The following is a 14,920-nucleotide window of genomic DNA, read 5'->3' on the forward strand; positions in this document are numbered from 1 at the left end:
AGACAAAGCAAAATGGAGTCATATTTAAAATTGACTTCGAAAAGGCATATGACAAAGTAAAATGGTCTTTTGTTAAACAAACTCTAGGAATGAAAGGCTTTTCTCATAAATGGTGCCAATGGGTGGATTCATTCATGAGAGGAGGACACGTGGACATTAAAATAAATGATCAAGTAGGACAAGATTTTCAAACAAAGAAAGGATTGAGACAGGGAGATCCGTTGTCTCCTATCCTTTTTAACATAGTAGCAGATATGTTGGCCATCCTTATAAATAGAGCTAAGGTGCAAGGACAAATAAAAGGTGTCATCCCGCATCTGATTGACGATGGTTTGTCGATACTCCAATATGCGGATGACACTATACTCTTTATGGACCATGATCTAGAGAAAGCAATCAATCTAAAGCTACTCCTGTGTGCTTTCGAACAATTGTCTGGACTCAAGGTCAATTTCCATAAAAGTGAAATCTTCTGCTTTGGAGAGGCACAACAATGTGAAGCTCAATACTCACAGTTGTTTGGTTGTCAATCAGGGAATTATCCTTTTAAATACCTCGGTATCCCGATGCACCACAGAAAATTAAGCAATGGGGATTGGAACATTATTGAACAACGGTTTGAGAAGAAATTAAGTAGTTGGAAAGGGAAACACCTATCTGTGGGGGGCAGATTGGTGTTGATTAACACAGTTTTAACGAGCCTAGCGATGTTTATGCTTTCTTTCTTTGAGGTCCCAAGGGGAGTTCTAGAGAAATTACAGGTCCCGTTTCTTTTAGCAAAGTGATAATCACAAAAAGAAGTACAGACTAGCTAAATGGAACATTCTGTGTCAACCAAAAGATCAAGGAGGCTTAGGCATAAAAAACTTAGACATTCAAAACCAATGTTTACTAAACAAGTGGTTGTTTAAACTGATCAATGATGATGGCCTTTGGCAAAATCTTCTAAAGAGGAAATACATAAAGGATAAACCAATTGCGCAGGTTCAAAAAAGACCAGGTGACTCACAGTTTTGGTCGGGCTTAATGAAGGTTAAAGACAAGTTCCTAAACTTAGGTAGTTTCCAACTAAACAACAGTGAGAACATCAGGTTTTGGGAGGATAAATGGTTGGGCAATTTCACTCTTAGTAAACAGTATCCTTCTCTGTATAACATTGCAAGAAAGAAGCATATTTTCATTGCAACGGTTTTCAATTCCATTCCTTCAAATATCTCTTTTTCGATGTGGTTCGGTAGGAAATAATTTGGTATCATGGTATAACCTAGTTGCAAGGATAGCTCAAGCAAGATTGAATGATAGGGGAGATGTCTTTAAATGGGGTTTACTCCAAAGTGGAATTTTCTCTGTCCATTCAATGTATAGTGCTTTAATTTGCAATGGTCATGTAAGGCAGAATAGGACCTTGTGGAAGACAAGGATTCCCCTTAAGATTAAGATTTTCTTGTGGTACTTGCATAGAGGAGTTGTGCTAACTAAAGACAATCTAGCTAAGCGTAATTGGAATAATAGCAAAAAATGTGTGTTTTGTTCACATGATGAAACTATCCAACACCTTTTCTTTGATTGTCATTTTGCAAAATTCCTTTGGAGAGTGGTACAGTACATTTTTGGCTTGGTACCACCAATGAGTGTTGCTCAATTCTATAATGATTGGCTATTTCGCTTTGACTGTAAATCTAAAATGCAATTATTATGTGGAGTTTCTGCGCTTTGCTGGGCTCTATGGTTGAGCAGAAATGATATTGTTTTTGACAATTCTCCGATGAAAACTTATATGCAGGTATTGTTCAGTGCCATACATTGGCTTTGGATGTGGTCGCTACTTCAAAAGTGTGATGATGATACCAACTTGTTGAAGGATGCATGCCGATCACTGGAGACAATGGCTATGCAAATTTTCGCCAACCAGGGATGAAGATTTAGCAATAAGATTGCTGCTTAATAAATTCCCATGAGAATTTTGTTGGTGTCTCCTATTTACTTTTGTAAACTTTATGAGTGTGTTTGCAGATGGAGGTGCTGCAGTTTGATGTAATAAGTGGGTTGTAGGCTGTAGCCTCTAGGAAGTCAAGGCCACGACGTTTTTTCCCATCATCTAAAAAATGTATAGATTCATATTGGAAAATGCTTTCATAATATCATGATTTAATTAGTTTCAAGTATATACTAGAAATTAATGGTCAACCATCCCTTTTATGGACTGTGTTCCTATCCACAACACTTTGACACTTTGTGACTAGAAAAGTTAAATACAAATATCACTAGCCCAGAAACGATTTGCGCTGACACAACCCTTTTACCGTGCTGGCGGGCGTAGTTGAAACCCACCAGCACAAAACCATGAGGGCCCACTTGGTTAGTGCCCGCCAGCACAAAGGGTATCTGTGCTGGCGGGCCTCTTAAACGCCCGCCAGAAAAGACTAGCAAATTTGTGCTGGCGGGCCGTTAAGCCACCCGCCAGCACAAATCGTCACGCCCAAAAGAGCCAGAAGGTCCATTTCCAGGTTCGATATATATATATGGAACCGGTGGGAACCGGTCCGGTTTGACCGGTTACCGGTCAAACCGGTCCGGCCCGATTCCGGTTTGGGCCGGTACCAAACCGGCCCAAATTCAAAATTTAAATTTAAATTCAAAAAATGAAAAATTCCCAAAAAATTCCTACAAATACTTCAAGGTGCGACGAGTCTAATGGTGTCAAATTTTCTCAAAAATTTGTTCATTTAGTATAGTTTGAGGGGATTTGAAGTTAAACAAAAAAAATGTGAATACAAAAGTATACAAATATAATGTAAAAGTAGTACAAAAGAGGGTTGGAGGGATCATTTAGACTAAAATATGTTATACAAATATTTATTTAGTATACTTTGCGGGCATTTGAATTTAAACCAAAAAAGAAAAAAAATTAAATTTGATCGGTTACCAGTCAAACCGGCCGGTAAACCGGTCAAACCGGCCGGTATACCGGTCTAACCGGCCGGTATACCGGTACGAACCGGTTGAACTGCGCCATTTGAATTCAAATTTGAATTCCACCGGTTCCGACCGGTAACCGGCCAAACCGGACCGGTATACCGGTACCGGAGCCCGGCGGATACCGGAGACCGGTCGGAAATTAAAACCCTAGGTACTAAAACCCGAGCCCACCCACCCTCGAGCCCACACACCGCCATCGCGCGCGCCTGGCGCTACATGCGCGGTTTTTTTCTCCCTCACATTGGTTTTTCTTCCCCTAGCGGTTTTCCTTCCTGTCCCCCGTGCGCACGTCTCCGCCAGTTGCAGACAAGCTCATCCTCGGACTGAAAACACCGCGATGACTGCTTGCAGTGGAACATGCATTTGTTTCTATCCACACTGGTTAGCTATCTCTAGTACTAACTTTTCCGGTAGTGAGTACTAATAGCTAGCCTTCTTAATTGATAATAATAGATTGCAGACACAATAATACAGAGACAAAGGGCCGCATATAGGATCACATGGAATATTCCTAACTAATTTACTTGTGCAAGATACATCGATTCCTATGGTTGTTCAGAATTTCTGGTACAACTATAAAGGTTCCAACAAAATTCGTACATATTGTATTCCAAACATGCCGCACAAAGTAGGGACGTAAATGGTACGGATATTTTCCGACCGTATTCGAATTCAATCCGGTCTGTAAGAATTTTTATCCGTCCGAATCCGATTCCTAGTATCCACTATCCATAACCGATCTGTATCCGAATGCTCAAAAATTATATTTTTATGATGTCGATATTTAATACAAAATTCGACAAAAACTAACACTATCCGTATCCGACACCGTATTCGAACACAAATATGAAAACAAATAAGATATCATTGATATCCGTCCGTATCCGATTTGTTTTCATCCCTACGTACAAGGTTAACAACACTAACAAAACTTTGCCTGCCACATCACTGTTCCATGTTTCCACCAGACATCTCCATCAGGCCAACAACACTTGGAGCGAAATAGCTAAGAGAGGCTTAATTTCTCTATGCTCTTGGGAGCTCTTACGAAATTATGACACCGTCAATACATGTTACAATTACAAAGATGCAGTGGATACTATATGCCTCTTGATCTTACTGACTGCCTCCTCAAGTTTTGCTTCTAATTCGGTTTCCCCAATCAACTTGGATACCAGAATTACCTGCTGCAGAACCTCCTCCATCCTCCGGATAGCCCTGATCAATTCAGGAAAATTAATACTAGCTAATAGACTTATGATAAGACAAAAATACTTGATAATGCTCATGTACTAAATTTTGGACACAAAAACAAAGCTAGTCATTGCTTGTGTACCCAGTCATCTGGGACTCCTAAACCACCTTGTTCTCCTCGGATTGATAGGCATCATATGCACTGACCTCGTACCAGAATCCATCCTGGATATCAAAATAAAATGTGAAAAAAAATCAGATGGTGAGGAATCAAAGCATACTACTAGTTGATGTTTTTATTTTTTAGATCACTTGTTTAATTCATTTTCAGATTCCATAAACCATGTTAGTCTAGCATCACCATTCCATCAGTGCAATCATGCTGACACTGTATAGATGGACTCAATATTAACAGTAATACCATCCAAATTAAACAAAGCAATATAGAGTATTGGATGCCATCTCACCTGCAAAGTATCCTAAGAAAACCATTTAAAGTGTAACAATCAGGATTCTTAAATATGTAATATGAGTTACTACGTAGATATATCAAAGCTGCAGGCAGGAACCTAACCTAACTAGTTTCAGTAAGCTAGCATGATCTGAACAATTTGAACTGGGCACCAAGGTGCAGGTAAAAGAGAAATTAGAAGTTTCCAAATTATTGCTGAAAAAAATAAACCTAATGTTTGCCAAAATACTAGGCAAGACAAGAAGCATCTGATACTTCTACACTTAGAACACTTATAATTTTTACATTACTCTTACACAAAAAATTTACATAACTGAGAGACTTCATCAGAGCATTGCAATTGGACTAGCTAGGATGTATACAGGTCTAAGAAAACATAAGTGCACATCTAGGTTGTTTGACTTGCAGAATCACTGAACATCTAGTTTTAATCAGTTAGTAATAACCTCTGATTCCGATGGCCAAGCTCGCCATGGTCCATGAGAAGCTGGATAGAGGAGATGCCACAAAAGATTATGGTGTGGACCTCCCCTACCCCCAACTGATGAACATCAATGGCTCGACAAAGACTCTGGCAATGGTCTCCATGATGTTCATGGAGACAACATTGGAGCTCAAGCTGAAAGCTGGTATGAACCAGCTTGCCCATCAGCTCCTTGTGTCCTCACAATGCACGCAAGTGAGAGGTAAACTGAGAGCAAAGAAATCAAATCATCTCAAATCATGTATTAAATTCAAACAACAAAGCAGGAGAAAGTAGTAATTAGTGAACAATCACCACTGCAAGTAATCAGAACAAACTCATTACAAGAAGATAATAGCTGTGCTGAGGAGCCTAGTCGCAGTTCCCGTTGCCAGAAGACTATCAAAACTAAGAACAATTCTCAGACAAGCCTAATAAAGAGCTCAGAACTGCACATAACCTTGTTAAAAAAAGAATAATTTCCAATGTTTCTACAGCTAGTTCAGGAAATGAAGGGTATGTTTTTATCCATGTGAGATTCATCTAAAATGCATATACTGCCCTACAGTTCGTCTGCCTCCAGCAACATATTTTCTGTATGCATGCTAATTGAAAATTATATAAAATGATTAGCAATCCTGAATATGTATGTGAAGCAACTTATAATCACCACCAATCTTAATGAACCAGGAAACTAGGACCTGGTACTAACTAAATGCGCACAACATCAAGTTAAGGAATATGAAAAGTAAAAACAGGGAATATGAACCTCTCGTGCTTTGTCCAGTATGGGTTCGAGGTTGTTGTTCTTGTTCTTGCACAAAACAACTTGGCACCGGCATCTAAGTAGACTAATGCACTGGCCGTCGCTTGATCCGTATCATCAACATCATAGGGAGGAAGTCAGCTTGCCCACCAAACAAAGCCGTCGGCTATGTCATGTAGCAGCCACTGATGCCGGCAGCAGAAACAAGAGAATTGACTGCTTGAAGCACCAATCTTCAATCTGAGGACCAGACGAAAAAAAATTTGGGGACAAAGAAGAACCACTAAAGGTAATCAGCATTGGGATGGAGAAGGAGGGACTAGAATGGCGGACACGCGTGGAGGAAGCCTGCAGTACCTGGGAGGACCTCACCAGCAGACGGGTGGGTGGCTGTGGAATGCTCTGCCGCCGCGCCAAGTCTCTGTGGGCCATCCTACGATGACGAATCAGGAAGATATCTATGTCACTTTTGGTCATGGGGATTACTAAGAGCTTACTACCTAAACAAATCCACACATCCGTGGGAAATAAAGTAAAACCATGGGAATCGAGTGGAGGGGAGGTAATGGCACTATGCATACCGAGGATAAAACCTTCAAAGAAATTGCAAGCTTGAGGAGACCGTGAGGAAGCTGAGCTGCTGCAGGTCTCCGTCGCCTTTGCATCCTCGCCCCCATCCCGCATGAGGTAGCCGATCGAACGAAGGGCACTCCATCCTGGCGACGAAATCGAAGAAACCACCACCCACAATCCCGATCTGACGCGGGGAAGCCTTGAATGTGAGGACGCGCAGGGCCTGGCCAGTAGCTGGCGTGCGGGAGGCACCATTCACCGGATCGGCGATGGGAGGATCGGAGCGGCATCACCGGGAGCGGGCAGCGCAGGGAGGCACCGGAGCGGGAGGCGCAGGGCGGCACCGCGGCACCGGAGCGGAGCGAGGGGGAAGATTAGGATCCCTGCAGGACACCGTGTCGTGAGATCGTGGCCACGATCTGGGAACTGGGAACCAAAAAGAAAACCGTTTGGAGGAACCGGCCGGACAGAAAACCGGCCACGAGGCGGTGGGTTGAGCTCAGCTCGGCGTGGTGGTCGAGTCGGGGGTTCCACTAGTGAATACCCAAGGTACAATATAGTACTAATATATATATACTATTAGGGTTTGAGATTTCATCTCAGTCTCTTTCTCCCCCCTACCACACACTGCCTCCACCGCCGCCACGCCCCTTCACACGCTTCCCCTGCGCCCAAGAAGCTGGACGCCGGCGCGGCTCCCCTCCCCTCCCGTTTTTCCCTCCCCACACGCGAATGGTGGCGCGCGGGTGAGGCCGAGGCGGCGGCACGCAGGTGAGGGCGAGGCGGCGGCACGGCCGGGATCCGGCAGTCGGCGGCGCGGCCGAGGCCGGGACGGCGCGTGGGCGAGGCAGAGTGGCGGCGTAGGCCCGGATCCGGCGGTCGGCAGCCCAGACGAGGCCGGGACGGCACGCAGGCGAGGCCGAGTGGAGGCTCGGGCGAGGCCTAGGCGGTGAGGCTAGATCCAGCAGCGGCGCCCGGGCAGCAGTTGCGTGCACAGTGGCGGGCGCGGCTGCTCCCGATGCCAAATCTAGCGCCCGTGCGCGCGGCGGGCGGGCGGACACCTACGCTGACGGCGGATGGGCTCGGCGGGCCCGTGATGTGCTCAGCGGGCTTCTTTCTTTTTTTTTTGTATTTGTGCTGGCGGGTTAGTTAAGCCACCCGCCAGCACAGATGGCAATTTGTGCTGACGAGAGTGTTAAATAGTCTGCCAGTACAGATGCAAACTCTGCTGGCGGGTAAGCCGCCCGCCAGCACAAATTGCCATTTGTGCTGGCACACGAATGTTGGCGGGCCTCCCACCCGCCAGCACAGATACGATTTGGCCGCCACGCCAAATTGTTTCTGGCCTAGTGTATATTAGGGCTTGTTCGGTCACAGCCAGAGAAAAAAGGCTATTAGTACCGGTCGGAAACCCCTATTTAGTACCGGGCGCCCGACCGGTACCGGTTTTCCGGTACTAAATGGGACGTCACACGCACCGGTACTAAATGGTTTTGAGCCCAAAAAATAAAGAAAAAAATTGACAAACCCCTTGGAGGCCTGCACATGTGCATCGTCCCAAGTCCCAAGTTACAAAAAAATTTCATGCGTAGATGCGCTTGCGCAATCATGAGGATTCGAACCCATGACCTCCGGCTTCACACGTTGTTTCCTTACCATCTCACCTATGCATCACTTGTGACTGAGTCGGAGATGCATTCATTTCGAAGTAACACCGACTGGTACTAAAATGCAAAATTTAGTATCGGCCGCTGGCTTGGCCCGGTACTAAAATGGTTTTGAGAACTTTCAAATTTGGAACCGGTACTAAAGTGGCGTTAAGGCAGCTTACGGCGGATTTGGAGCCCGCGTGGGCGTGGGCGTGGGCGGCGTTGAAGCCTTTTGCTCTCGTCCGTCCGTTTGGACGCCGATGAAATCTGGTCCCTCTGTTTTGTGTTGTAGGGGATTGCGTGGGTACAATTTTTTGGTGCGCATGGAGGTGCTCTCTCAGCACGGGGGGGTAGACCAAGCAAAAATCGCTTTGGTGCTTTAGTGGGTCGACTAGTAAATTGGCCCGTGCTAACACTACGGGTAAAAAAACAAACCTATTTAAGCGCAGTATCACATAATTCTACTCAGAAAGAATGCATACATGGCTGTGATAAGATGAGGAGCCCGAGCAAATAGCTTGCATCTCTTGTCTTGCAAATCCATTTATACAATTCCACACATTGAATGTGTTTTAATATAGATGTCAATGGGATAGTTGATAAATAAACTGGAACTAACATCACATGAATGGAAGAAATATGCAGAAACAAAAAAATAACAATGTAATGGCCACATGTACAGATTAGGAAAATTTCATAGGCATGGATTGCTGAAAAAACATCACTGCCATATATACATGAACAGATTATAGGCATGGACATATACTCAGATTAGCACAAGACATCACATGAGGGGGTGGGGGGAGGTTTGCATATACAGAACAAGCAGCAGGGGAATCCGAACCAGCACCACACTAAGAACCCAGGAACCAACGAATATGCTACCTTGCACAAAATCAAGATGGGAGCTACATATCAAAGGAGCTACATATCAATCACGAAAACAGTGGGCAAAAAGAAAATATGCAGGTGACCAAGTCTGCATAGGCTATTTATTCGTCATGTTTATTTCTGAACATAAAAGTGGATTCTCTATGGCTTTCTACAATCCTCACACTTAACAGTTGCACCTAATTACGTTACTGAAGCATTCAAGTCATTTTTCAGTCACAAAAGTATACAAACTACTATTTTCAAATCCACATATAGACAAAGCATCGATAGTGGACTCTGTTCCACCAGCCACCATCACATCGACATCACCATCACATATGAATAGCTACTAAAATAAAATTTGCAACCAGAAAAGATAAATGCAGGAGTAAGGATACATAAATTTTCAATGTCATTTGTGAGGCATCTAAAATGTTTGAGATGCTTCCAATCCCTCCACCAATAGAGACTCCCTGATACAGCTCCAATCAGATCCCAACAGCTCATAAATACATATATAAAAGAAAAATGTGTTTCCACAAAAGAAAATGAGAAAATGATACCATTTTTTCTTTCTTCTCATCTTCTGAAGGCAACCAATTGGCACCTTCAAAGCCTTATCAGCTGCACAGAGAGCATAGGATATAAATCCTGATATAGATTTATCCTGGCAACAAGAACATTCAATCAATGATTCAGAACACGAAAATGAAAGTTTGACCAGACAAGCATTTAGTATGAGTATTACATACTTATTGTCAAAAATAATATAGGTCTGATTGGATTAGAGAGAAACCACAACATAACACAGGAAACATACACATCTTTCTTACTTATACCTACTTCTCAAAGCTTGCGCATGTCTAACTGAAGGGAGGTGCAAGACACGCTAATTTTGTAAGAACTGCACACTTGACGAAGGTAACAAGTCCATAGGAAGACTATTATAGTACCACATGATGTAACTGTCACATTTCTCTTATGCAAATATACCAGGCATACAATTCACAATTCATCAACGCCTACATGTCGTTACCTGGCTGTAAAATGGTGTTATGTTGTATGTGATTTAGAATTGGAGCCAAAATCTGCACTATTAAATCCTAAATTCCTAATGCCAAAAACTGGAGCCACAATCTGCAATCTTAAATCCTAATGCCAAAACAAAGTATATTGCCTAAGCATGCCCCGCACAGGGACCAATTCAGCTTTCATAAGGTCTGCACGCAATGCTCCACTGCTCGAGAAGCTCGCACATGGTCACAACTCACAACGAGAAACGATAGGAGTAAGCGTCAGACCTTGGTCCACGCCTCCTCGCCGAACTCGTCCTCGCCCTTCCCGCGCGGCACGGCACCGACGACCCTGGACGGGAGCTACTCGAGCGTCCTCCCCGTCGTCTCCGTCGGGAGGCGGAGGCCCTCCGAGCACGCCGGATGCCCAGGCGGCAAGCCGCACGGCTCGCCGCACGGCGAACGCCGAAGGTGCCTTATGGCGGGAGGTCAGGCCGGCCGCGCAGGGCTTCCGCCAGTCCGGAGGGCCACGGCGGCACCTCACGGCGGCGGCGCAGGGCACCGCACGCGCGGCTCGGCGCACGGCTCCCGGCAAGGCCGTGCGCCAACGGCGGCAGCATACGGCGGCGGCGCCGGGCACCGCACACAGGGCCCGCTTGGCCCACCCCTGACTGCCCAAGCCGGCCGCGGCACGCGGCAGGCCGGGCGCCCTGGACGCCGGCCGTGCATGGCGCGCGGCACGCCGGCCCGCCCTGGACGCCGGCCGCGGAGGAGCTGAGGCGCGGCGGACGACGGCGTGGCCGGACGCGGAGGACGGCGGCTGGGCCAGGCTGAGGCGGAGCTGGCTGAAGCGGTCGGCGCGGCAGGGGCGACGTGGCGCGGCGGAGGCGCTCCGAAAAATTTCAGAGAAAATTGGTCTCGTAGCATTGAAAAATCACGACTTCCGTAAAATACCATCAAAATCAATGAGCTCCATAAAATACCACCGAAAGCTACAAATATTACCTCAAATTAGCATTCCGTCACATTTTCCGTTAAATCATCGTCACGACGCCCTTCTTCCTCCTTTGCCACGCCCAACAGCCTTCTTCCTCCTTTCGCTAGCGCTGCGGCAAGAAAAAAGAGGCCGAGCCAGCGGGGCCAAGCAAGCGGCAGTGCGCCGCGGCAACGAGATTCCGACGGGAAGCAAGCGGCGGATGGACAACGGCTCCTAATTTTCACGCCCAGTGAGTTCATCGTTGTGCCAAATTCCCCTCTCTCTCTCTCTCTAATTTCTCTCCTCATCACCTAATTCAGCAGCGGTGCGGGCGCAGGCGGGCTCCAGCGCGCGGGCAAGCCGGGTCCAGCGGCGGGTGGGACAGCGGCTCCTTGTGGTGGGATCAGGCGTCCGGCGAGGAGCAGGCGCGTGGTGGAATGTAGGGTCGCGATGCTGTCACGACTGAGCATGTCCGGCGGCCACGAATCGAGCACGGCGAGTGCGAGCCGCGAGCTTGCGGAGCGCGGTGATTGGCGAGCACGAAACGTGCCGAGGGCTCCGGCAGCGTGCGGGGGCCGGCGGCGGCGCGTGCTTCACCGGCGATTCCCTGCGGCGGCACGCAGGTGGTCCCGCGGCGGCACGGCGGGCGGGTTCCAAGCAACGCACAGGCGGTCCCACGGCGGCGCGGGGTCCGGGCGACGCACAGGCGAGGTGCGACGGCGAGCGCGTGCGGGGAGCGAGAAGCGCGCGATGGCTGCTAGGTGCGGCGGCTCGCCGGGGATTAGGCGGGGGCGCGTAGGTGGGGGCTAGCGGCGGCGGGCAGGTAGGGGCCGGCGGCGGGCGCACAGGCGTATAGACGTAGGTGCATGATCCGGTGCGCAGCGGCGCGTGTGGCGTGGTCCAGCAGTGGTGCACTGCCTAACAGACCAAGTTAATTAGTTTGTTCAGGAGAAAAAGTAATAGCATGAGGATTCCTTTCATGATTTGGCGCAATGATAAATCAAATATCCACAGGGAGCATAAAAACTTCTATCTAAACAGTGGTAAAATTCTAAAAGGCAACAACAGAGGAGGAGAGATTAGGGAAAGCCAACCTGTCAGCCATTGAGGAGCACCGTAGTTAGTAATGGACAATATGTATGTATATAACTAATTGTAAACCTCACAAGAATTGTACACTATAAGAAAAATTGTAGATATAGTTATAGGAAAGCCCCTTGTTAAGACAATTTACATATATACATTTATAGACAGATAAAAATGTTGCTGCAAAAGGGAAACTGAATAATTGTTTTATCAGTGCTGTATACTTTCAGTGCTGCATACTTTAAATTATTCGTAGAAATGGAAGACTGTATTATGGTTCTTTGTCTCTTTATTTTTTTAAAAAAATTCTCGATCAGTATTCTGTGGAATTTGTTTTAGCCATCAGACTAATGCATGCAGTAATAAGTATTAAAGCAGAAGTTGTTTAGTAAAGTCTATGAAAAGTGAAGTTTGTAGACATCTTAAAGCAGCATGAATTGATGGGACATTCAATAGCAACAAAGGGAGGTTGTAGTTGGCTCAGAGTAAGCATACAGCATACCATTAAGTGTTTCATAATTAGTTTTTTTATCTAATAGGAAATATAAAGTTAGGAGGGGAAACTGTAGGAAGGATGGAATTGGTGTAATGGATTGATGGATTGTATTAGCCTGAGCCTTGGGGCTGAATATATAGGGGTACATGACTTGGAGGGCAAGAAGCCTCTCCTACAGATCTGGTAGGATACGGATACAATCATAATCTACCTAATATAGAGATATCCCTAATATACTCTAACATCCCCCCGCAGTCACAGCGGGAGCGTCGCAGACGGTGAGACTGGAGAGAAGTCGATAAACTGACATCCCCCGCAGTCACAACGGTCAGTGCGCCGCAGATGCTGTGGCTGGAGTGGAAAACCACAAGGTTGCTCAAGCAGATGATAGCCCTTTGTGCCGATGTCGAGGTAGCCGACGTGAGGACGAGTAGCCATGTTCGATGATGCCGTACGTAGAGTAGCCGTGGTCGACGTAGCTATGTCGAGGTTGCCGAAGACAAGGTAGCCGCACATGAAGCCGCGGGCGCACGAGGAGGCGCCATGGTGGTGGCGTAATGGAGAAGACGCCGGAGACGAAGATGGCGACGCGTCGAGGCAGTCGTAGAGGGAGCGATGCCGAAGTCGATGCAGTCAGGCCATCGGGCGACACATGCCCAAGTTTGCCAGGCTCGGGAATGCATCGGGGACGATGAGCACGCACCGGTGTTGCCAATACCGAACGTGCAAGGGAGGATGCACAACCAGACGCCGTCGCCGAGGGGGACCAGCAGAGAAGGCCTCTATGGCGGTCGCAGGCGCAGAAGAAGGCGAGGTAGAAGATGCCAACGCCTGTTGTTGCTGGAGTAGATGAAGTAGTCGGGGACGAGATGGCGACGCTGGCGACGTGGTTGTGCTAGACAAAGCGAGGAGGTGAACCCAGATTTCCCAGCACAAGGCCGAATGATCCAGATGATGCGGCGGCGGCGCTCGAAAGAGACGGCGAAGAACTCGTATAGCTTGACGAAGACCATGCGCGGGGCGCGCAGCGACGAGTCCACGATGAGGTCAGGGACGTGGTCGACGGCGGTGAGAAAGCAACGGCGGAGAAGACCACGGGGTGACGCCACTGCTGCCCGAAGAGGCAACGTAGCGACAGCCCTCAGTGCTCGGTGAAGGGCGCGCTCGACGAGGACGAACGTCACGGAAGCCGGGTGGATCACGCACATCGGCTGATCAGACCGAGTAGCGTGAGGCGAGATGACGGTGGGCGAAGTCGGTGAAGGCGTCCTGATCGGTGAAGGCGTCCCGATCGGTGAAGGCGACGACGAGCCGGCGAAGGTCGACGTGCGGACGAGGCGGCGATGTAGGCGGCGGCGCAAACGAGCGCCCCCTAGGGTGCCGTCCATCTCGCCATGCCGCAGGGTCGGAGAGGAAGAAGAGGCCGGTGAAGTCGATGCCGACGTCGAGGTAGAGGCGCGAAGTCGACGGGCGGTGGGCGACGCAATCTCGATCAGTGATCGAGTAAAAATTCAGAGAAATTACCAAAAAGAAATCAGCAGCACCATCTCGTGTAGGACCTTCGGGTGCGTGTAGCATAGGCACCTCACCCCTCCTATCTCTTTTCTTCTCTCACCCGTCGGACAGAGGGACCGAACCAGAGGAGAGAAGGCAGAGGCTCGATGGGTAGGCGCCCAGCGACGGCGATGGATTGGGCGGCGGGGATCTGCACCGGGGCGGCGGAGGCGTCCGGCGGTCGGGATCGCGGGTCTCGGCCAGTGACGGTGGCGGGCGGCGCGGTGCCCGCCGGGCGCAAGCGGAGTCCGCTAGGTTGGTGCCGGGTGGCTCCACGCCTGGAGGGGCTGCGGATGCCGAGGCGGGCGGATCCCCACCGGGATCGACGGGATGGAGGGTCGGTGCCGCCACGGGACCTGTCGACGACTGGTGGAGGGGGCGCGCGGAAGCCCGATCTGCCACCACGGCAGTGCAGGGAAGGACGCGTGCGCCGCGGTTGACCGCAGCTACCACCACGGCAGCGCTGGTCGAGGTCGCCGTCGACGGTTTCCACGGCGGATGGCGAGGTACGTGACGATGTGCTGCTGCCGGAGACTCTAAAGGCGGCGGATTAACTCGATCCGCCGTGATGGAGGGCGCTGCCCCCGGTGGAGGTCATGGGCAACCTCCCCGGGGGCGCGCTAGAAGGCCGGCGAGGGGGCGCCCTGGAGGGGCGCCGTGGGAAACAGGGGGAAGGCGGCGGCGCGAGAGGAGGGGCGCCGGCGGCGCTAGGGTTAGGGCAGCAGAAGGTTGCCTAGGATCTCAAACCCTAAACTCGTGATACCATGTAGGAAGGATGGAATTGGTGTAATGGATTGTATTAGCCTGAGCCTTGGGGCTGAATATA

The 14,920-nt window shown here is 48.7% G+C and overlaps 1 long non-coding RNA gene across 2 annotated transcripts; it reads right to left on the reverse strand.

The window, feature by feature from the left end:
* Window positions 1-3,828: 3,828 nt before the first annotated feature.
* Window positions 3,829-6,941, reverse strand: LOC120699070. 2 transcript variants are annotated; one of them, XR_005685203.1, is made up of 6 exons: window positions 6,456-6,941; window positions 6,232-6,307; window positions 5,878-6,114; window positions 5,092-5,336; window positions 4,316-4,398; window positions 3,829-4,197 (listed from the first exon to the last, which is right to left on the reverse strand). It is a non-coding gene; the product is annotated as an uncharacterized LOC120699070 (long non-coding RNA). The 2 variants fall into 2 exon arrangements; XR_005685202.1 differs by having other exon boundaries at window positions 6,232-6,940.
* Between the last annotated feature and the right edge of the window lie 7,979 nt (window positions 6,942-14,920).

The sequence above is a fragment of the Panicum virgatum genome, chromosome 3K, assembly GCF_016808335.1.
Source record: "Panicum virgatum strain AP13 chromosome 3K, P.virgatum_v5, whole genome shotgun sequence".
Taxonomy (NCBI): Eukaryota; Viridiplantae; Streptophyta; class Magnoliopsida; order Poales; family Poaceae; genus Panicum; species Panicum virgatum.